The sequence below is a fragment of the Gossypium hirsutum genome, chromosome D02 (assembly GCF_007990345.1).
Source record: "Gossypium hirsutum isolate 1008001.06 chromosome D02, Gossypium_hirsutum_v2.1, whole genome shotgun sequence".
NCBI classification, from domain to species: Eukaryota; Viridiplantae; Streptophyta; class Magnoliopsida; order Malvales; family Malvaceae; genus Gossypium; species Gossypium hirsutum.
This window is the reverse complement of record NC_053438.1, coordinates 34,160,530-34,185,575: the sequence shown is the minus strand read 5'-3', so window position 1 is coordinate 34,185,575 and position 25,046 is coordinate 34,160,530. Positions and strand designations below refer to the sequence as shown.

Here is a 25,046-nt window from a genome sequence, read left to right as displayed (position 1 = left end):
GAATTCCAAGAACCATTGTTTCGGATCGAGACACTAAATTTCTCAGCCACTTTTGGAGGACTTTATGGGGAAAGATTGGAACTAAGCTATTATTTTCCACAACAAGTCATCCCCAAACTGATGGCCAAACAGAGGTTGTTAATAGAGTCCTGTCAACACTACTGCGGGCCATTATACGTAAGAATTTAAAAACTTGGGAGGAGTGTCTACCTCACATTGAATTTGCATACAATCGATCGGTACATTCAGCTACCAAGTTTTCACCATTTGAGGTAGTGTATGGATTTAATCCCTTAACTCCATTGGATTTATTGCCTTTACCTTTTGATAAATTGGTGCATGTAGATGGAAAGAAAAAGGCAGATTTTGTGAAACAATTACATCAGCGAGTTAGGGATAATATTGAACGAAGAACGGAGCAATATGCACATCAAGTTAACAAGGGCCGTAAATGAGTAATATTTGAACCTGGTGATTGGGTTTGGATTCACATGCGCAAGGAGAGATTTCCCGTTCAAAGACGATCCAAACTATTACCACGAGGAGATGGACCTTTTCAAGTCTTGGAGAGAATTAATGATAACGCTTATAAGTTAGATTTACCTGTGAGTATGGGGTTAGTGCTACTTTTAATGTTGCTGATTTATCTCTTTTCGATGTAGGTGACGATTTGGGAGCAAATCGCCTCGAAGAGGGGGGAATGATGCAATCTTAGCCTGGGAAATTACTACCGAATCCATTGAGCTGCCACGAGGACCAATAACTCGATCACGAGCTAAGAGATTTCGAAATGTAATAGCAAGCTATGTGGAACGAGCTTGGGAAGAGGGAGTGGCCGAATTTGATAGTCGTGCTTCAAACCGTTCAAAAGGCGTTACTTGCAATTTATTGCAAGCTGAATTTGTTTCTTTTAATTAACTTGTTTTAGTTTAATAAATAAGTTGCTGATCAATTAATTGAACTTATCTTAAAGTTTTAATACATGAGTTAGTTATTGAACTTTATTAAATAAGATGCTTCTTAATTGATCTAGTTCCTAGGATTATTTATTGATGCATAAATTAAGTTCTTTAAATTATGCTTCTTTAATTAAACTAGTTGCTGGAATAATTATTGCATATATGTTTTAGTTCATTTATTTAAGTAAGTTTAATATGTGTTATGATTAATAAGTGTTTTAATGTGTTTAATAAACTCATTTTAATGTGTTTATTGCAGGTGACTTTTTAGCTTATAGTGGTTACAATTCAAGGCTGTTACACATTTAATAAGTGGCTGTTCAAGTTCTTTTGAGTTACAATTAAAGGGGCTGTTAAAAAAAAGGAGCTTAAAGATCATTAAAAGGAGTTTTTAAAGAGCATTTTATGCCCTTTAAAATTCAGCAGCAACTCTTCCACTTCCAGTCGTTTTTGGAGCTTTCAAGAGAAATTAATCAAACCTTTGAATGTCATTAAGGAGCAGGTTAAAAGATGGTGTCTATTCAGCTAGCCAAGGACAACTCAAGAGACATTTTTAAGACATTAAAAACATTCAAATCAGCTGAATTGAAATGATTTTATGGAAGGAGTTATTTGGTTCAAAGCATAAGAAAAGACATCAGTTTTTATGGCACATTAAGTGGATGTTTTTTTTACCATTCGGTTACCTTGTTCTAGCATTATAAATAGTTGTAATCAGCCTTAGAGAGGGGACTTTTGCTGAATATAGATGTTATATTTGAATTGTGAGCTATCCAATTCTCTTTGTTCTTACGGAATTGATTTGACTTATCAAGCATAGCTTGTGGCGTCCATCTTTTCTTTGTTTGCCGAACTTATCACCTTTGGTGTGGCGTTCAATATACCTTTGGTTCCTATCATAGTTGATAGTGGGTCAAGGTTTCTTGCTATTTCTTTAAACCGTTAAACACCTAAGCACCATTTTGAGATTCGGGTCAACAATTCCCTTATTTGTTGGTTCATTCTCGGTCTTATCCAATTAATTTGTTATTGTTTCCTATCTATTTTGTTTATTACCTTTGTTTGAAGCCATTATTTCTATTTTGTTTCCTTTAAACCGAAACGATTCTATTCTACTCAATTCACGATCGGGCATAACTAACGACTCGAATCAATAAAAATCACTCACGATGGTCGTACCAATAGGTATTCTTTCAAGCATCAAGGAAAGAAACTCACCTTAGTGCCGCTCACTCTAGAACAAGTCCATGAGGACCAAATCAAACTGAAAAATTCTGTTAAAACAAGTGAGGAAAAAGAAAAAGAGAATGAAAAAGAGAAAAAAGAGATTGAGAGTGAAAAAGAAATTGAAGAAAGAAGGGAAAATTAGTTAGAAAAAGAAACAAAAGAAAAAGACGTGGAAAGGGTAGTGATGAATGTTTCCACTAACCAAGATATGAATTTTTCTTGTGTTGCTACTTTTCAGGTTCCCGAAAGATCGAAAGATAACTTTCAACTTCAATACCTCTCAAATGAAAGACGCTTTCATACGATCAACTTAGGCAAAGATGAAATCACACTACATGATCCCGAAGGTAAGCGAGGTAAGGAAATTTTAGAAACCGAGTCCAGTGTAGATTTGAAAATTATTGATAAAACTTTTGGTGACTTAGTTCTTAAAAGATCCCCTCATTTTGATCCGATTAATTGTTACTCTTCGATTGTGGTTGATAAAGTCATTACGAAAAGAAGCGTGATTTGTTATTCTCTTGATTTACCTTGTGTAAAATCCTCGAATTTGTCCAAATCTGTTTTGGAGAATAAGGTAACGAAATTTTCCAAATTTGTTTTCAATTTATATTCGTGCCTTAAACAGTTTATGTGGTTGTATATGAAGTTTGAGTTCCATTTGACAAAGGTTAACTCAACAACGGAGATTCGACTACACTATGCCCCCGATGAACGAAGGTTTGTTTTAAATGAAAAAGGTAAAATCGACCCTTATTCTTTTGCTTATCAAGGTAAGATGCTTGAAACCTTTGAAACACTTTTGTACTCCTCGGATAGCGGCAAAGACCGTGTTTGATACGACCCTGGCCAAGGATGCCCTTGATTTCAGCTTGAATTTAGCTCCTCAAGCTCCATTTAGCTTGGTTCAACTCACCGAATCTTATTTTAGCTCACATGAGCTTAATTCAGCTCGTTTGAGCTCAACCGAGCTTACTTTCAGCTCCTTCTTTCTTTCTTTCAATAAACTAAGTCTTAATTTAGTTTATAATTAAGTTTGCTACAGCTCATGCCGAAACCCCTAGCTCAATTTCAACTCATTAAGTGTTTTGACTATTTTTGAGCTAGCTGAATTTATTATAAGTTGACTTATAATTATTGTGTTCAAATTTAGTTAGTGATATTAAGTTATTTAGTTATTATTTTAAATTATAATTATATGAATAGTTGTGTGTTATTTAATTATGTTATTTACTTTTGTAGGTTAGCCGAATGTGGAAGGTACATTCATGAAGAGATGCATGAACGGGAAAGTTCAACGAATGAGAAGATTCATGCACGGCCTGGTTCAATGTTTGGAGGACATACATTCATGTACATGGAAGATTAATGCATATTGAAAGGTGCATCTCCCTTGGACGGCACACATGCATGAATGGGGGGTAATCAATGCAAGTGCATGTATGGCTAGGTTCAAGGCCCCTTCCAAGTTCCATGTACAATCGATGCATGTGGGAGGACCCTTGGAGTTTCCTAAGCACCTATTCGGCCAAGAGACACCCTTTGGGAGTTTCATGCATCCCATGGCCGAACCTAGACAATCCCATTGGCTTCCAAAGTTTGCTCATACATGAAGCTGCCCATTCATCTCCCATTCGGCCGAACATGGACAAGGACACCATTGGTGATTTTTCTAGAAGGTTCATGTCTTAATTTAGGTTCATTACTTAATCATTAAGTTCATGAATGGACTATTCGGTTAGCATAAGAAACTAGTATAAATAGTTTGTTGATTTCATTTGTAAAGGACTTTTGACTTTTGACTTTTGATCATTTGAATGAACTTTGTTCAAAGAGTGAGTTTTCTCCTCTCTAAATTCGTACGAGTTTCGATCTGACTTATCTAGCGTGCTAGTGGCGTCTATCGTTCTCTTTTGAACTTATCACCATCCTGGTGTGGCGTTCATCCACCTTATTATACCTTTGGTTCCTACCTCTCTATAGGTAACGAGTCAAGGTCCATCTTCGACTTCCATTAAACCCACCTTAAGCAATATAAGTCCCGGGGCAATACTTTACATAGTATTGAATCGTTCTTAATACTTAAGTTCATTTTTCCATCTCCATCCTATTTATTAAATATAAACTTTATTTCTTTTCTTATTAAACCGAACCTACAAAATATCTGAATTTAGCCTATCTTTTGAACCCTTTTAAAAGTCTTCCGCTTAAACTGAAAACAATCTTCATCTTAAAACAATTTCGAACGAACTTCTCGTCGACGATCAGGCAACTTAAGTGAACTCGACTCAATCAACCGAGCCGGATCACATCATTTGGTATCAGAGCTACTAAAACGAGGAGTGCCGACATTCGTATCAAGCTCGGAGTAGGTTCGTAACAAAAAAAAAAGTCAAAAAAAATCAAAAAAAATTTTTGAGTTGGAATTTAATTTTTTTTCTTTTTTTCTCTTCCTTGTATTTTGTTTACTATTATATTGGATTTAAAAAAAGAGAAGAAATTCAAAAAAAATTCAAAAAAAATCGAAAAAAAAAGAAAAAAAAGAAGTGACAAAAAAATCGAGTTAAAAAAAAGAAGAAAAAAAAGAGTGAAAAGTCTTGCGAGTTTTTATCATTATCACTTATTACTCCGATCATCAAGTTTCCCTTCCTACCATTATTTACCATCCCAACGCCACATTTTAAACCAATTTTCTTCTTTGTTTAGCCTACCCTACACCCGACATTATCCATTGTAACCCATTTTGAAACCGACCCTCAAGCAGCAAATTAAGTCTATCGAGACGAATTACGAATTTGTGAGACGAGGTCGAGTGGTAAAAGGCAAGAGTGTTTGGTGAGACCATTCGAGAGAGTAAAAGCCAAATTTGTGCGAATTTTTCTTTGCGAGTGAAACGTGAGATTTTTGTGGTGAGAATTAAATCATGTTTCAAGAAGAATTTTCTGAATCAGATTTCCAATATTTAATGCAAGAAATGCGTAGAATGGTGAAATCAAATTTTGATAAACTGCATGATAGATTGGATCGAATAGAGACAAGAGCCCAACAAAAACAAATTCCATCGAGACAAGAGACGGAGTTAAGATCATTCCGACGACACTACTCGACAAGAGACTCTTATCAAGACGTCTATTCAACAAGGTGTTCGAGAACAAGAGAAGCAAACTGCGAGTTTGAGTCCTTCCGAGATGATATACAAAAAGGTAATCATGTCTCTACAAATGCCTCAATTTATTCAACTACGAAGGATTATTTACGAAGAGGCGAACGTGTTTCAAGAATGTCAAAGTACTCGAATACGGAGGGTTATTCACAAAGAGATGATCGTGACTTGCATGATGAATCTGCCATTTCTTTCAAACGAGAAGCTTGTCGTTATGGTTCTTATAAGTTATCATCTTCTTGTAATGAAAGAACAAGACAAAAAGAAAATAGAAGAAAAGAAAAACAAGAGATGTTGATGCAAGAAAATGAACGAATCTTGAATGAAATTGAGAGAAGAAAAAAAGAAATAAAAGAAAAAGAAATAAAAGAAAAAGATGAAAATGAGATTTCAAAAAGAAAAGAGAGTGAAAAGCAAAAAGAGATTGAAAAAGAAGAAAAAGAAAGAGTGGAAAAAGAAATTGAAAGAGAGTTTCAACAGAAATTGAGTGGAAAAGAAAAAGAGTTTGCCAAAGAAAATAGTGAAAGAGATGAGAGAGAACAAGAAAAAGTGAGCGTTGTTTTTACTAACCCACATGTGAGTTGTTCTTGTTCTATTTCTTCTTTTCAGAATTCTAAAGATTCGTGTGACGATTTTCAATTACAATACTTCCCTGATGAGAGGCGATTCAAGTTGATTCAGAAAGGTAAGAACATAGAAGACCCTTGTCCACCGGCACAGAAAGGTAAGAAAGGTGAGGGAACTATGCCGTGTGAGTCTCCATTATTCCACTTGAATGTTTGTGATAATATTGATGATGATTTAGTCTTTGAAAAGGTTTCATGTCTTGACATGGCTAATTGTCATTCTTTGTTTGATGATAATTTTATTTTAAATGGAGGCATGAAGAGTTGTGTATTTGACGTGATTCGTGTTGAAAATTTTGTTGATAATATTGGATTATTTCAGCTTGTGCAAATTTTGGACGTGCGAGATTGGAGGTATCCACATAAAAGGTTTGATTTATTCAATTGTCATGGTTATGTGAATCTTTTATATTTTTACACGAAATCCTTTTGTATAAGCATGCCTGTGAGAATGAAATTTTTACTGCACTATGGAATAAGTGATCAAAATCGTGAGTTCAAACCTGGAATTTGCTATGTTGACTCGTTTCGTGGGAAACTTGGGCATTCCAAACTTAGTGCAAACGATTTGATTGATGTTGTGGATTTTGAAAAATATTTGTATCCTGACATAAATGATTGTTTTCCTTTGGTTAGCCTTGAAGTGTATGTTTTGAACGATGAATGCAAGAATAAAGTTAGTACAAATTGCGATGCTGATCTGCAAACAAATGAAATTGTAATCCAAAGTCTTTGGTACTTTTTGACTACGCAAGATGAAAACCCATATAAATCTATTTCTGACATTGATCGTGTTGAAAATGCTGTTGAGTTTGATTGCGTGCGATCATGTATGGTTATTTGTCTTTTGAACCGATTGAGTTCACTTGTTTGCAATAATGACATATCAAGACTGTTTGATAATTTGATATATGCAAGTTTTGATCGACTAAAATTTTGGATGCATGATCGATTGAAAGAATTTTTTATTTATTTTGGATGTAAATTGAGCTTGACTCTTTTGCTCTTTCAACCGTCAAAGATGGAGAGTCAAATTGAAAAGCTTCAACTACAATATACTCCCAAGGAGCGAAGGTTTGTGTTGATCGAGCAAGGTAAAAATGATCTTTGTTTTACTACTTTTAAAGGTAAGGCTCATGAACTTTTGAAACATCGTTGTTCTCTTTAGGTGGTGCCAAAGATTGTTTTGTTGATTTGATTCGTTATTCACATATTGGTTATGACTTGTGGAAACGATGTGAGACATTTGATTGCCTTAGAACATGTTCATTTTCGTTTCGAATAATTGACGAGGCATTAACGAGTAAATTAGTTTGTTTGCATGGTTGTGAACATGTTGCTTTGCATCTGTCCACTCCCATGGGATTTTCTTGTTCTATTTTGCTTGCATTTGGATTACAAATTTATCTGAAACCATTCTTGTTAACTCATGGTTATTCCTTTCAGTTGTCCCAATTCCAATCCATCCCGTTCGACCGAGGAAAGCTAAGTAAAGGTTGCTGCGATCGAGTGAACCAATGGCTCGACTTGAGGACAAGTCGTTCTAAAGAAGGGGGGAATGATACGACCCTGGCCAAGGATGCCCTTGATTTCAGCTTGAATTTAGCTCCTCAAGCTCCATTTAGCTTGGTTCAGCTCACCGAATCTTATTTTAGCTCACATGAGCTTAATTCAGCTCGTTTGAGCTCAACCGAGCTTACTTTCAGCTCCTTCTTTCTTTCTTTCAATAAACTAAGTCTTAATTTAGTTTATAATTAAGTTTGCTACAGCTCATGCCGAAACCCCTAGCTCAATTTCAACTCATTAAGTGTTTTGACTATTTTTGAGCTAGCTGAATTTATTATAAGTTGACTTATAATTATTGTGTTCAAATTTAGTTAGTGATATTAAGTGATGTGATCTCAATCGCATCATGTTGTGGCACCACTCGTTGCTATCATGATTGGCGTAAACACGAGGGCCCCAAGTGCAAGATGAAGCTCAATCTCAGCTCAACAAGCTCAATCTTAGTTTTTCCCAGCTCGATTTAGCTCACATGAGCTTAATTTAGCTTACTTTAGCTCGTTTGGGCTTGGCTTAAGTTTATTTCAACTCATTTATTTTAATATCTGAATAAATTAAGTAATTTATTAATTTAGCTTAAATTACTACAGCTCATAATTATGTTTTGACTTATTGCATGTTTTAAATGTGTCTTGGCCGAATTTAATATGTCTTGTTAAGACTTTATTAAATTTGTCTAATTTAATTTATGTTTAATTAGTGTGTCTAAATTATATTAATGTTTGTTCAGCTAAATTTTATGTGATTTAATTTTGGTTCAAGTGTTTTGTAGGTGAGCTGAATTTGGAGAGTAATTAAACAAGGTTCATGCATGATAGGTTCAATGTATGGGAGTGTGCATGCACAATTGAGGTTCAATGGATGGCATTTAAAGGAGCACATGCATTTGGGACGTTCATGCAAGAGGGAGTTGCTGAAAGTTCATGTATTTGAAGATTCATGGATCATATTTATGGGGGAAAATACATGGGACGTTTCATGCATGATTCATGCATTTTCAAGATGACCATTCAAGTATTTTAGGCACATTAATGCCTCATTCAGCCAAGGGAGATGTAGGATCATTAAAGAGCTGCACATTCATGGAATTATGGAGATTCTTCAAGGCCAAGGATGCATGAATGCATCAAGTGAAGCATCATGATGGTTCGGCCAATTCATGTACCATCTTCAAGCATGAACTGGATTTTAATGCTATTTGTGTGAACATGTTAAATACCTGTGTGAACAGAATTTAAGTTAGTGTGAACAACATAGATGCCGAATATCAATAGGCATTTTAGGCTTATAAATAGCTTACTTGTTTATTGTAAAAGGTTACAGAATTTGATTATTGAAAACTTGATTGTGAGGTTTCCTCCTATCCTATTTCGTACGAGTCTCGTTCTGACTTATCTAGCTCGCTAGTGGCGTCAACCCGACTTCTTGAACTTATCACCATCCTGGTGTGGCGTTCATCCACCTTTTTATACCTTTGGTTCCTACCTCTCTATAGGTAACGGGTCAAGGTCCATCTTCGACAATCCATTAAACCCACCTTAAGCAATATAAGTCCCGGGGCAATACTTCATATAGTATTGAATCGTTCTCCGCTTGAGTTCTATTTTCCATTCCATTTTAACTATTAAATTATAAACAATATTTCTTTATTTCACCGAGCCTATCAAACATCTATCCAAACCATCTTTTGAACCCATTTTCTCAACTTCCGCTATAAAAAATCATCTAACTCCATCTATCTACAAAATCGAACAAACTTCTCGTCGACGATCGGGCAATCAAGTGAATCGACTCAATCAATCGGGCCGGATCACATCATTTGGTATCAGAGCTACTAAAACGAGAAGTGCCGACATTCGTACCAAGCTCGGAGTAGGTTCGTAACGAAAAAAAAGGAAATAAAAAAAAATCAAAAAAAAATTTTTGAGTTGGAATTTAATTTTTTTTCTCTTCCTTGTATTTTGTTTACTATTGTATTGGATTTAAAAAAAAGAGAAGAAATTCAAAAAAATCAAAAAAAATCGAAAAAAAGGAAAAAAAAGTGAAAAAAAATCGAGTTAAAAAAAAGAAGAAAAAACAAAAGTGAAAAGTCTTGTGAGTTTTATTTTGTTTTTTTTTGTTGCTTCCGAGCATCCATTCATTTTACCATTCCCTCTACCCCCCAAACGCCACACATACTTTGATTTTTATTTTCTTTGTTTAGCCTACCCTACACCCGACGTTATCCCTTGTAACCCATTTGAAGCCGACCCTCTAAGCCGCAATAAGTCTTCTTGAAACAAAATACGTATTCACGAGAGTGAGAAGAGCGGAAAAAGGCACGAGTGGTGAGTACATTAGAGCGAGCAAAAGCCATTAGACAAGTGTAAACACGAGTGGAGTGTTATCCAATTTTCTTTCCGAGCGAAATTGTGAGGTTTGTGGTGAGGTACTTCATTTTTTTATTTTGTTTTGTGATCTAACATTTTCTTTTTAGCAACAAAAATCATGTCATACGAAGAGTTCACCGAATCGGAATACCAATATTTGGTTCAAGAAAAGCGAAGAATGGCGACTAAACGAGACCAAAGTGATCGAGTTTCTTCAAGTCGTAAAACGGAACCAAGAACCCCATGGAGATATACCCCCGACTACTACTTAAGAAAAAGTTCCTATCGTGATTCCTTTTCGCCATCTACTTCGAGACAAAGAGATTTATACTATGACGCATATTCATCAGCGAATTCGAGAAGTGACTTCGATCGAAAGTCCTTTTCATCAAGAAATTTGAGAAGACGAGAAGCCGATTACGATTTGATTCATTCCAAGATGGCGTTCGAAGAGAAAGACATACTCCTACTAGATCTTCAAAGAAATCTTACCCGGAGTATTCTTCACGAAGTTTTGATTGTGAATCATATGCAAATAGTTCTTCATCTTTCGAACAAGATTTGTATTCTCATCGTTCTTTTGTACATTCTTGTAAAGAGATTGAAAAAGAAATTGAAAGAAAACAAAAAGAAAACGAAAAAGAAAAAGAAATTGCAAAAGAAAAAGAAATCGAAAAAGTGAGAGAAAAAGAAAATGAAGAAAAGAAAATTGAAAAAGAAAAAGCGAAAAAAGAAATTGAAAGAGAGCTTGAAAAGAAATCAAGTGAAAAAGAAAGAGAGTCTATAAAAGAAACGAGTGAAGTGAGTAATCACGAAAAAGAGAGGAATTCTTTTGCTAACCCCCTTTCGAAATTACCTTGTGATTTTTCTTTGTTTCAGGTTTGCAAGATTCCATCCATGGATTGGTTCCAACTTCGTTACCTTTCTACCGAGAGACGTTTTCAATTGATTGAAAGAGGTAAGTTGGAAGATAAAAATGATTGTCACATTTCCAATGGTAAGCAAGGTAAGGGTTCCTTGTTGAGCGAGTTTCAACTCATTTACTCACATGTTTATGACAAGATTGCTGAAAATTGTTTTTGCGAAATTGTTTTCCCCATTGAATTGGTTAATTTTCGTTCATCTATTATTTATGATTTTGTTTCAACTAGTGCTTTGAAAAGTTTTTTCTATGATAAGTTTGTTGTTGGCAATTTTATTGAAGGCGTTCGATTAGATCAGCATGAACAAAGTGTGATAGTGTGCGATAAAGATTATTCACATACAAAGTTCGATTTGTTTGATTATCATATTCTGAATGATGGTGATTACACCTTCCATAGTGGTAAGAAGTGTTTTCCTATTGATGAGTATGGTATTGGCAAGAATTTTACTGAAGTACGAATAAATCTGCACAAACAAATTTTGAACTCTTGTGATAAAAAGTTGGCATGTGAAACGTCTAGTCTACTTGTGTGTGGTGATAATTTGAATTTTCTATTTTTTTTAAATTCCCCATGTCTGAACAAGTCTATTCGAATGAGATTTACGATGTATGAATGTTTGAACATATGCATGCTCAAATTCTTTTTGTTCCATTTGTGTGAATTGTTGGTAATTAAGAAATTCGCACTGCATTTTGGGACGAGTGAACAATATCGTGTGTTCAACCCTGGAGTTCGCTATTCTAGTTCATCCTTGAGAGAAGGCAAGCATTGTAAATTTTGTTTGAATGACCAAGTAAACAATCGTTGCTTGTATGATGCTTTGTCACTAAGTTTGAAAACGAGACGTGTGAATCTTGTTGGCTTGTTAAGACAAAATCAAATTTTTGATTGTGGAGAATGTTGTTTATTTTTGTTTAACAGAATCAAGACATATGAATGTTTAAAGGCATGCTTGTTTAATTTTCTTTTGATCCGAATATGTGATAAGACGATGGCATGTAAAATGGTTAGTGCATTTGAATTTGAAGATGGTGTCTCAAATCTGCCTTGCTATATAAATTCTGCATGTTTAAGTAAGATTGATCAAGTGGAACTTAGATTACATGATCATTTGGAGGACTCCTTGATAAATTTTGATTATAAATTTGATTTGATTCTGATGCATCCTTTATTACCAAGTATGGAAAACCATTGTGAACAGGTAAGATCCACTTCTACATTTGATCCCGGCATTGGATTATGCATTCTAATTTTGAATAAGATTCTGAAAAGATCGTTTGAGTTTATAAATTTTAGTGTCACTAATTCGTTCCATTTCTATGTAGGTGACACTTTGGAATGGTTTCCTCCTAAAGAGGGAGGGCATGGAACTAAATCATTTTCTTTTCAAACCATTTGTGGTTCCTGGAGTTTTAAAAACAATACTTTTCGAATCATGAACAAAAGGGCTTGTGATCTCGAAAAATTTTTCGCGAGCAAGTGGCCCGATTTGAGGACAAATCGTCTTCAAGAGGGAGGGTATGATGTGATCTCAATCGCATCATGTTGTGGCACCACTCGTTGCTATCATGATTGGCCTAAACACGAGGGCCCCAAGTGCAAGATGAAGCTCAATCTCAGCTCAACAAGCTCAATCTTAGTTTTCCCCAGCTCGATTTAGCTTACTTTAGCTCGTTTGAGCTTGGCTTAAGTTTATTTTAACTCATTTATTTTAATATCTGAATAAATTAAGTAATTTATTAATTTAGCTTAAATTACTACAGCTCATAATTATGTTTTGACTTATTGCATGTTTTAAATGTGTCTTGGCCGAATTTAATATGTCTTGTTAAGACTTTATTAAATTTGTCTAATTTAATTTATGTTTAATTAGTGTGTCTAAATTATATTAATGTTTGTTCAGCTAAATTTTATGTGATTTAATTTTGGTTCATGTGTTTTTGTAGGTGAGCTGAATTTGGAGAGTAATTAAACAAGGTTCATGCATGATAGGTTCAATGTATGGGAGTGTGCATGCACAATTGAGGTTCAATGGATGGCATTTAAAGGAGCACATGCATTTGGGACGTTCATGCAAGAGGGAGTTGCTGAAAGTTCATGTATTTGAAGATTCATGGATCATATTTATGGGGGGAAAATACATGGGACGTTTCATGCATGATTCATGTATTTTCAAGATGACCATTCAAGTATTTTAGGCACATTAATGCCTCATTCAGCCAAGGGAGATGTAGGATCATTAAAGAGCTGCACATTCATGGAATTATGGAGATTCTTCAAGGCCAAGGATGCATGAATGCATCAAGTGAAGCATCATGATGGTTCGGCCAATTCATGTACCATCTTCAAGCATGAACTGGATTTTAATGCTATTTGTGTGAACATGTTAAATACCTGTGTGAACAGAATTTAAGTTAGTGTGAACAACATAGATGCCGAATATCAATAGGCATTTTAGGCTTATAAATAGCTTACTTGTTTATTGTAAAAGGTTACAGAATTTGATTATTGAAAACTTGATTGTGAGGTTTCCTCCTATCCTATTTCGTACGAGTCTCGTTCTGACTTATCTAGCTCGCTAGTGGTGTCAACCCGACTTCTTGAACTTATCACCATCCTGGTGTGGCGTTCATCCACCTTTTTATACCTTTGGTTCCTACCTCTCTATAGGTAACGGGTCAAGGTCCATCTTCGACAATCCATTAAACCCACCTTAAGCAATATAAGTCTCGGGGCAATACTTCATATAGTATTGAATCGTTCTCCGCTTGAGTTCTATTTTTCCATTCCATTTTAACTATTAAATTATAAACAATATTTCTTTATTTCACCGAGCCTATCAAACATCTATCCAAACCATCTTTTGAACCCATTTTCTCAACTTCCGCTATAAAAAAATCATCTAACTCCATCTATCTACAAAATCGAACAAACTTCTCGTCGACGATCGGGCAATCAAGTGAATCGACTCAACCAATCGGGCCGGATCACATCATTAAGTTATTTAGTTATTATTTTAAATTATAATTATATGAATAGTTGTGTGTTATTTAATTATGTTATTTACTTTTGTAGGTTAGCCGAATGTGGAAGGTACATTCATGAAGAGATGCATGAACGGGAAAGTTCAACGAATGAGAAGATTCATGCACGGCCTGGTTCAATGTTTGGAGGACATACATTCATGTACATGGAAGATTAATGCATATTGAAAGGTGCATCTCCCTTGGACGGCACACATGCATGAATGGGGGGTAATCAATGCAAGTGCATGTATGGCTAGGTTCAAGGCCCCTTCCAAGTTCCATGTACAATCGATGCATGTGGGAGGACCCTTGGAGTTTCCTAAGCACCTATTCGGCCAAGAGACACCCTTTGGGAGTTTCATGCATCCCATGGACGAACCTAGACAATCCCATTGGCTTCCAAAGTTTGCTCATACATGAAGCTGCCCATTCATCTCCCATTCGGCCGAACATGGACAAGGACACCATTGGTGATTTTTCTAGAAGGTTCATGTCTTAATTTAGGTTCATTACTTAATCATTAAGTTCATGAATGGACTATTCGGTTAGCATAAGAAACTAGTATAAATAGTTTGTTGATTTCATTTGTAAAGGACTTTTGACTTTTGACTTTTGATCATTTGAATGAACTTTGTTCAAAGAGTGAGTTTTCTCCTCTCTAAATTCGTACGAGTTTCGATCTGACTTATCTAGCGTGCTAGTGGCGTCTATCGTTCTCTTTTGAACTTATCACCATCCTGGTGTGGCGTTCATCCACCTTATTATACCTTTGGTTCCTACCTCTCTATAGGTAACGAGTCAAGGTCCATCTTCGACTTCCATTAAACCCACCTTAAGCAATATAAGTCCCGGGGCAATACTTTACATAGTATTGAATCGTTCTTAATACTTAAGTTCATTTTTCCATCTCCATCCTATTTATTAAATATAAACTTTATTTCTTTTCTTATTAAACCGAACCTACAAAATATCCGAATTTAGCCTATCTTTTGAACCCTTTTAAAAGTCTTCCGCTTAAACTGAAAACAATCTTCATCTTAAAACAATTTCGAACGAACTTCTCATCGACGATCGGGCAACTTAAGTGAACTCGACTCAATCAACCGAGCCGGATCACATCAGTGTTGATGAACACTTAGATCGAAACGTGCTTGACTGTGCTATTTTATTTATTGATGATAAATCTATTTTGATGGTTGATAAAAAGATTCTTGTTTTTGATAATGCATGTGTGAGTGAATCTATAAACCGTCGATTAATGCATGGTAATCTGAATCTGTCCATTCACATGCGTTATACCTGTTCTATTATGCTTATAATTGGACTACAAGCTTGTTTACGTTGCTATTTACTATTTCATGGCTATTCTTTTCAGTGTACTCAATTGCCATTAGTCCCGTTCGATCGAGGAAAGTCGAGTTCATTTGATTTTTTAGATTCGAGGACGAATCTTCAACAAAATTTTTTCTAAAATCACATTCTACACTCCTTTATACCCATTTTAGTGAATTTTCATGCTATTAAAAAAAAATTCCCAATTAGTGAATCCATTTTATACGCCACATCTTAAGCCTTTCTTTCTTTCGAGCCTACCCTAAACCATACGACTTTCCCTTGCAAACCCCTTGAAGTCGACCCACAAGTGTGGATAAATCTAAGTAGCTTTTCAGAATATCGAGATTTGGATTTGAGAGGTAAAAGGCAAGAGAGTACATCAAGATAAAAGCCGAAAATAGAGTGAAACACGAGAAGAGTGAATTCTTTTCTTGTGAGTGAATTGTGAGGTTTTTTTTTTGGTGAGGATATTTTCTTAATTTTAATCATCATGTCAAGGAGCCCGGAACGACGAGCAACAAGTGGAGGAGCCTCGAATGCCGCTAGTGGAGGAGTTAATCTTCAACCAAGGAGAAACGTTCCCGGAGGCGGAGTGCCCGATCTACAAGTTCAAGCAATCGTGCGAGAAATTTCTCGTTTGTTCCAACCTCAATTTGATTCCCTTTATGAACGACTGGAACAAATGGAGGAACGAAGCCAACGTGCGAACACCCCTCCTATTCCGAGAAGAGAGCGAGAACGTCCATGGCAACATGCAAATGATCTATATGAAGCAAGTGACGTTGAAAGTGATCGAGCTTCGCGACAAAGTGCAAGGCGACAAGGCCAACGAGCACGGGGATCAAGAGATCGAGAGAGGACCGATGATGATTTAAAAAACATTAAAATGGCGATTCCTGCTTTTCAAGGAAGGTCGGATCCCGGGGCCTATCTTGAATGGGAGAAGAAGGTGGAGTTAGTTTTCGAGTGCCACAATTACTCGGAAAGCAAGAAGGTAAAGTTAGCTGCTATAGAATTCTCCGAATACGCCATAATATGGTGGGATCAACTCACGATGAGCCGAAGACGCAATGGCGAACGTCCCGTGTCTACATGGGCAGAAATGAAAGCCATAATGAGAAAGCGATTCATTCCTGCTTACTATCACTGGGAGTTGTATCAAAAGCTCCAAAGCTTAACTCAAGGCCAACGAAGCGTGGAGGATTACTACAAGGAAATGGAAGTGGCCATGATCCGCGCCGATGTGGAGGAAGATCGAGAAGCCACCATGGCTCAATTTCTCGCCGGCCTTAACCGAGATATTGCAAATATTGTGGAGCTACACCATTATGTCGAGGTCATTGATATGGTCCATATGGCCATAAAGGTTGAAAAACAATTAAAGAGAAAAGGTACGTTCCGTTCTTTCCCTAATACTTCTTCTACGACTAAGTGGGGGCAAGGGTCCAACAAACGAGACTTGCCGAGTCGAAATAAAGAAGTAAGTGGAGCTACCAAATTCAACAAACCGATTGCCGAATCGAGTAAAGGAAAGATGGATCCCAACCAAATAGATCCCGAGACATCAAATGCTTCAAATGTCTTGGAAGGGGCCACATCGCAAGCCAATGCCCGAACCGAAATGCGATGTTTGTTCTAGATGATAGAGAAATTGAATCCGAAAGTGAACAAGAGAACGAGGCTGCTGAACAACTCGAAGAAGAGGAAGACATCGAACAAGCCGAGAATGGAGAAATCTTGGTTGTGAAAAGAAGTCTCACCTTGCAAGATGCCGAAAATGATCAACAACGCGAAAACATCTTCCATACGCGATGTCAAGTGCAAGGTAAGATTTGTTGCGTGATAATCGATGGGGGAAGTTGTACAAATGTGGCTAGCACGTTGATGGTGGAGAAACTCGGATTGGCCACCACCAAACATCCCCATCCGTATAAACTCCAATGGCTTAACGATGGTGGACAATTAAAGGTAACAAAACAAGTGCTCATTTCATTCACAATCGGAAAATATCAAGATGAAGTGATGTGCGACGTTGTACCGATGCATGCGGGGCATCTTCTTTTGGGACGTCCATGGCAATTCGACAAGCGAGCAATTCATGATGGTTACACAAATCGATTCTCTTTCAAACATATGGGACGAATGGTGACTCTAGCTCCACTATCACCGAAACAAGTGTACGAAGATCAACTCAAAATGAGGAGTTCGATTGAAAAATCAAAAGAAATCGAGAGAGAGCAAAAAATGAAAAGAATAAAGAAAAGAGTGAAGAAAAGAAGAAAACAAAAAGATGAGTGATAAAAAGAGAGAGTGATTCAAAGAAAAAGAAATGAGTGATGAGATTGAAAAAAAGAATTTGTTTGTAAAAGAGAGGGAAGTTCGAAAATCGATGCTATTGAAACAACCATTGTTGGTTCTTTTGTAGAAGGAGAGCTTGCTTGGCACTAACGAATTTGATGACAAATTGCCTTCTTCTATTTTTCTGTGTTGCAAGAATTTCAAGACGTATTCCCGGAAGAAATCCCGAGTGGGTTACCACCTATTCGTGGAATTGAACACCAAATCGATCTTGTGCCAGGAGCCGCAATTCCAAACCGACCTGCTTACCGGAGCAATCCTGAAGAGACGAAAGAATTACAAAAGCAAGTAAATGAACTCCTTGAAAAGGGCTACGTGCGTGAAAGCCTTAGTCCATGCGCCGTGCCTGTTTTACTAGTTCTGAAGAAGGATGGAATGTGGAGGATGTGCGTGGACTGCCGTGCTATAAACAAAATAACTATCAAGTATCGTCATCCTATACCACGATTGGATGATATGCTTGACGAGCTAAGTGGCGCGAGTTTATTTTCAAAAATTGACCTTAAGAGCGGTTATCACCAAATACGGATGCGTGAGGGAGATGAGTGGAAGACTGCGTTCAAAACGAAGCATGGGCTTTACGAATGGCTCGTTATGCCATTTGGCTTAACGAACGCCCCAAGCACATTCATGAGGCTTATGAATCACGTTTTAAGACCTTTTATTGGTAGATTTTGCGTAGTATACTTCGATGATATATTGATCTATAGTAAAAATTTGGATGAACATATTTTACATTTAAAATCTGTTTTGGAAGTATTGAGAAAAGAAACCTTGTATGCTAATTTGAAGAAATGTGATTTCTGCACTAACAAGGTTGTGTTTTTAGGTTTTGTTGTTAGCTCGGAGGGTCTTGAAGTCGATCAAGAGAAGATCAAGGCGATCCAAGAATGGCCCCGTCCGACGAATGTCTCCCAAGTCCGAAGTTTCCATGGACTAGCAAGTTTTTACCGTCGATTCGTGCCAAATTTAAGCACCTTAGCCGCACCTTTAACCGGGGTTATTCGTAAGAATTCCAACTTCATTTGGGGAGAGGAACAAGAAAAATCCTTTTTGAAAATTAAAGATTGTCTAACTCATGCACCGTTATTAGCTTTGCCTAACTTTGATAAAACTTTCGAGTTAGAATGTGATGCATCAGGTTTAGGCATTGGAGCTGTGTTGATGCAAGATGGTCGTCCTATTGCCTATTTTAGCGAGAAACTGAATGGTGCTGTCTTAAACTATCCAACATATGACAAGGAGCTCTATTCGTTGATCCGAGCCTTAGAAACGTGGCAACACTATCTTTGGCCCAAGGAATTCGTCATACACACCGATCATTAGTCCTTGAAGTATTTAAAGGGGAAACACAAGTTGAATAAGCGACACGCTAAGTGGGTAGAATTTCTCGAATCTTTTCCCTACGTTATTAAATATAAGAAAGGTAAGGAAAACGTAGTGGCTGATGCACTATCTCGAAGGTATGCGTTGCTAAATATTTTGGATGCTAAGTTAATGGGGTTTGTATTTCTTAAAGATTTATATGTCAACGATGCTGACTTTGGTGAATTCTTTAGATTATGTGCAAAGGGAGCCTACGAGAAGTACTATCGACATGATGGGTACTTATTCCGAGAAGGAAAGCTTTGTATACCCAAGGTTCCGTACGAGAAGTGTTGATCGAAGAAGCCCATAGCGGAGGATTAATGGGGCACTTTGGTGTTGCTAAGAGATTAGCTACATTGCACGAACATTTCTTTTGGCCCAAGATGCGACGAGATGTCGAACGATTTGTAATAGATGTATTGCGTGCAAACGGGCTAAGTCACGAATTAAGCCCCACAGTTTGTATAAACCATTACCTATTTGATGTGATCCGGCTCGGTTGATTGAGTCGATTCACTTGATTGCCCGATCGTCGACGAGAAGTTTGTTCGATTTTGTAGATAGATGGAGTTAGATGATTTTTTTATAGTGGAAGTTGAGAAAATGGGTTCAAAAGATGGTTTGGATAGATGTTTGATAGGCTCGGTGAAATAAAGAAATATTGTTTATAATTTAATTGTTAAAATGGAATGGAAAAATAGAACTCAAGCGAAGAACGATTCAATACTATATGAAGTATTGCCCCAGGACTTATATTGCTCAAGGTGGATTAAATGGATTGTCGAAGATGGACCTTGACCCGTTACCTATAGAGAGGTAGGAACCAAAGGTATAAAAAGGTGGATGAACGCCACACCAGGATGGTGATAAGTTCAAGAAGTCGGGTTGACGCCACTAGCGAGCTAGATAAGTCAGAACGAGACTCGTACGAAATAGGATAGGAGGAAACCTCACAATCAAGTTTTCAATAATCAAATTCTGTAACCTTTTACAATAAACAAGTAAGCTATTTATAAGCCTAAAATGCCTATTGATATTCGGCATCTATGTTGTTCACACTAACTTAAATTCTGTTCACACAGGTATTTAACATGTTCACACAAATAGCATTAAAATCCAGTTCATGCTTGAAGATGGTACATGAATTGGCCGAACCATCATGATGCTTCACTTGATGCATTCATGCATCCTTAGCCTTGAAGAATCTCCATAATTCCATGAATGTGCAGCTCTTTAATGATCCTACATCTCCCTTGGCTGAATGAGGCATTAATGATGCTTCACTTGATGCATTCATGCATCCTTAGCCTTGAAGAATCTCCATAATTCCATGAATGTGCAGCTCTTTAATGATCCTACATCTCCCTTGGCTGAATGAGGCATTAATGTGCCTAAAATACTTGAATGGTCATCTTGAAAATGCATGAATCATGCATGAAACGTCCCATGTATTTTCCCCCATAAATATGATCCATGAATCTTCAAATACATGAACTTTCAGCAACTCCCTCTTGCATGAACGTCCCAAATGCATGTGCTCCTTTAAATGCCATCCATTGAACCTCAATTGTGCATGCACACTCCCATACATTGAACCTATCATGCATGAACCTTGTTTAATTACTCTCCAAATTCAGCTCACCTACAAAAACACATGAACCAAAATTAAATCACATAAAATTCAGCTGAACAAACATTAATATAATTTAGACACACTAATTAAACATAAATTAAATTAGACAAATTTAATAAAGTCTTAACAAGACATATTAAATTCGGCCAAGACACATTTAAAACATGTAATAAGTCAAAACATAATTATGAGCTGTAGTAATTTAAGCTAAATTAATAAATTACTTAATTTATTCAGACATTAAAATAAATGAGTTGAAATAAACTTAAGCCAAGCTCAAACGAGCTAAAGTAAGCTAAATTAAGCTCATGTGAGCTAAATCGAGCTGGGAAAAACTAAGATTGAGCTTGTTGAGCTGAGATTCAGCTTCATCTTGCACTTGGGACCCTCGTGTTTAGGCCAATCATGATAGCAACGAGTGGTGCCACAACATGATGCGATTGAGATCACATCACTATTCCCGAAACCCCTTGGTCTGATATCTCTATGGATTTCGTGCTAGGTTTACCTAGGAGTAAGAATGGCCGAGATTCAATATTTGTGGTTGTAGATAGGTTCTCAAAAATGGCCCATTTTATAGCATGTCATAAAACTGATGATGCCGTTAATATTGCTAACTTATTTTTCAAAGAGGTGGTCAGGTTGCATGGCATGCCTAGAACGATCGTGTCCGACCGAGACGCAAAATTCCTTAGCCATTTTTGGAGGACACTATGGGGGCGTCTTGGAAAGAAGTTGCTGTTTTCAACCACTTGCCATCCGCAAACGGACGGCCAAACCGAAGTGGTCAACCGAATTCTGTCTACATTGCTTCGAGCTATTATTCGGAAGAATGTGAAGGCTTGGGAAGAATGCTTACCACATGTGGAGTTTGCGTATAATCGAGCTGTTCATTCAGCTACCAAATTTTCTCCTTTTGAAATTGTCTATGGTTTCAATCCATTAACTCCACTTGATTTATTGCCATTGCCTTCTAATCAACTTGTTCATGTAGATGGGAAGCGCAAAGCTGATTTCGTCAAGCAATTGTACCAACGAGTTCGAGACAATATTGAGGCCAAGACCAAGAACTATGAGCAACATGCTAACAAAGGTCGTAAGCGAGTTGTGTTCGAACCGGGAGATTGGGTTTGGTTGCATATGCGCAAGGAGAGATTTCCTATGCAAAGACGATCCAAACTTCTTCCGAGAGGGGATGGACCGTTTCAAGTCCTTGAGCGAATTAACGATAACTCCTATAAATTGGACTTGCCTGGTGAATATAATGTTAGCGCGACTTTTAACGTTTCTGATTTGTCTCCGTTTGATGCAGATTCCGATTTGAGGGCAAATCTTTCTGAAGAGGAGGGAATGATGTGAGCTTGCCTACGAACCAAATGGAGAACGAACAAGAAGCCATTAAGCTGCCCATTGGTCCAATAACACGAGCTAGAGCTAGACGATTCAAAGATGCTATTTTAGCAATGGTGGAACGGGTTGAGGAAAATGATAGCAAGGAGTTTAAAAACGAGCTGAACATATTCAACTTCTTTGAAGCTGAATTTCGTTCTAGCTAATTAATTTGCTGCTGGAATTTTAGACCATTTAAATAAGCATTTAAATAAGTTGCATTACAGCTTTTAAATATGTCTTAATTTATTACAAGTGTTTAATATGTTGATTTGGTTGAATTAAAGGTGTCTAGATGTCATTTAATTTGTTTGAATATATTACATGAATTAACTATGTTCAGCCGAATTAATGTGTCTTGTTTAGTACATATTTAATTCGGCTTAATGTTAATTAGTATGTTCATATTATGTTTTAAATTAATTCAGCTGAATTGAGTTAAATTAATGAGGTTCATTTGTTTTATTTAGGTTCAGCCGAATGTGGAAGATGCATGGGAAAGGTTGGCCGAATGTGGTGTGCAAGATGCATGCATGTTGGATTCAATGCACCTAATGATACATGCATGAACTACATTAAAAATGGTGTGCTGATTATTGAAGTTCTCTAAGTGACCATTCGGCTAAAGAGATAGTTTTTCAAGCTGCCATTATTTCCTTCACATTGCTGGATACATTTTGGCCATTCGGTTCTTGGTGTTCACATTTTAAGGCTCTTCAAAACCGTCCATTCACACCTAATGTGGCTGTTCAAGTGCCCTCTTTATTATTGATAATTTTTCAGCAAGAGTTGCCTATTGAATGATCAATTAAGCTCATCAGCTGAATGTAGCTGCTACATGCATTCCCAAGATTCATTTGCTTAATATGGAAGCTTCATGTATGGTCACCATTCAGCCGAACCTACATTGGCCATTTTTGTTCAATGTTTGCTTAGAAACTAAGTCTAGAATATGTCCATTCGGCTACTAGGCATTAGGCTATAAATAGTTACTCATTTTCTTGTAAAAGGACTTTTGACAAATTTCTGAATGAAATATCATTTTAGTGAGGCAATTCACTCTCTTTATTCTCCAAAGCTCAAATTGACTTATCTTCAACAAGTGGCGTCAATCTGACTTTGTTTCGAACTTATCACCATTGGTGTGGCATTCTTCATACCGTAGGTTCCTATTTTGCTAAATAGAGGGTCTCGGTTTTATCCCAAAATCCTTTCTTTCTTTGAAACCTTAAGCCCCGGGTCCTTATTTGCTAATAAGGGTTCGACTTGTTTTCATTGAAATATCCAGCAAACAACACTCCATCAAACTCCCTTGTTTTCCAAAGCCATTTAATTTTAAACACCAAGACTTGAATTTATTTCAAGGCCGACACTACCTAATTTCGATCGGGAAATATTACGACTCGTTATTTCATACGAAACGAGCTCGTATCATCATGGCTATTCTTTTCAGTGGACTCAATTGCCATTAGTCCCGTTCGATCGAGGAAAGTCGAGTTCATTTGATTTTTTAGATTCGAGGGCGAATCTTTTTGAGGAAGGGGGGAATGATACGAGTCACAAAGGCCCAACCCAAGCTTAAGAAGGTGATGGGCTCAAATCAAGAAAATCAAGATTCACTTTCTTGTTTTCAAGAAAATCAAGAAATCGAATCTTGGCCCAATTTTGCTGTTCGGAGCGATTTCAAGAATCAAGAAAATCAAGATTTCAAATCTTGGAAATCTTTGGTCGAAGAAACTGAATCTTGTAGCCAAAGCGCGTTGGATCTCCATTACGAGCGTCAATGACCCAATTTCGGTAGGAGATGGATCACAAGCCCAAATTCTTAAAGGCGAGGCCCAATAAGCAAATTCCCAGTCCAATCAAGAAATCCATACATATTTAGTTGAAAATCAGGCCAAAATGTCAAAGGGCCCAATTTGTAAACATTTTAGTTGTTTAAGTTAATTTTTAAGTTTTAGGAATATCACATGTTAAATTCGGCCCAAAACAGCCCAATAGGATGCATGGCCGAATTTTCCTTTGTTTTTTTAATTAAGTTTAAATTTTTTAAGTTTTCTAATTAGATTAGGATTTGTTGGAGGCCTATATAAGCATTGGCCAGCCACCCTTTGTAAACATCTTATTATTATTTTTTCTATCAAATTTCAGATTTGTTGAGTGTAGAATTTTCTTTGGGGTTTTCTCCAAGAATTCTCTCTTGAGTTTTCTTTAGAAGTTGTTTTAACAATCTTTTGATTGTGGGAGCCATCTTCAACCTTCTTCTTGCCATCGATATTCTTTGGAGGGGAGATTAGACCCGTTTGAAGAGATTTGTGAAATCTTTCGGGATTTCAAGGATCTTTAGGACTTATCCTTTAATTCTTGCTATTTTCGATTTCTTTCTTTACTTTTCTTTGCTTATACTTGTGCCGATTTCTCATCTAATATTTTGCTGTTCTTGATTGTTTTCCAGCATTGATTAAACTCAAGATCTCATCGTTTAAGTTGTTCTCCTATTGGCAGCACCCATTCGAACCCAAAAATCCCCAATTCCTAGGGTTTGGCCGATTGGATTTCTTTCAATTTGGGAATCAATTGATTGCTGGAAATTGGGCATTCTTGGTCGAATCAATTCCTTGGCAGATTCGTATCTTTTCTTTCTTCTCAATTTCGTTTGATTCATCGATTCTATTTCTTTTCTTCTTGCTGCTCTTTTAATTGAATTTGGGAATTTTAAATTCAAATCTGATTCGGTTTAATCTTAATCTTTGTTTTTGATTTCAGATTTGTTCGTCTAGGATCTTTCGTAGGAGTTTCTCGTGACTTGGCAACTCGATCTTGGTCCGCGCGCATTCTTTTATCAAGAATAATAAGGATCGATTTACCTTTTCCATTTAATACAAACCTTCGCTCATCGGGGGCATAGTGTAGTCGAAGCTCTTCGGGCTCATGTAGTGTGATTTTATCTTTGCCTATGTTGATCATTTGAAAGCGTCTTTCATTTGAGAGGTATTGAAGTTGAAAGTTATCTTTCGGTCTTTCGGGAACCTAAAAAGTAGCAACACAAGAAAAATTCATATCTTGGTTAGTGGAAACATTCCTCACTACCCTTTCCTCGTCTT

At 36.8% G+C, this 25,046-nt stretch overlaps 1 pseudogene; it reads left to right on the top strand.

Moving 5' to 3' along the window:
* The first annotated feature begins 6,414 nt into the window (after nt 1–6,414).
* On the top strand, nt 6,415–19,252 carry LOC121214542 (uncharacterized; annotated as a pseudogene).
* The last annotated feature ends 5,794 nt before the right edge of the window (nt 19,253–25,046 follow it).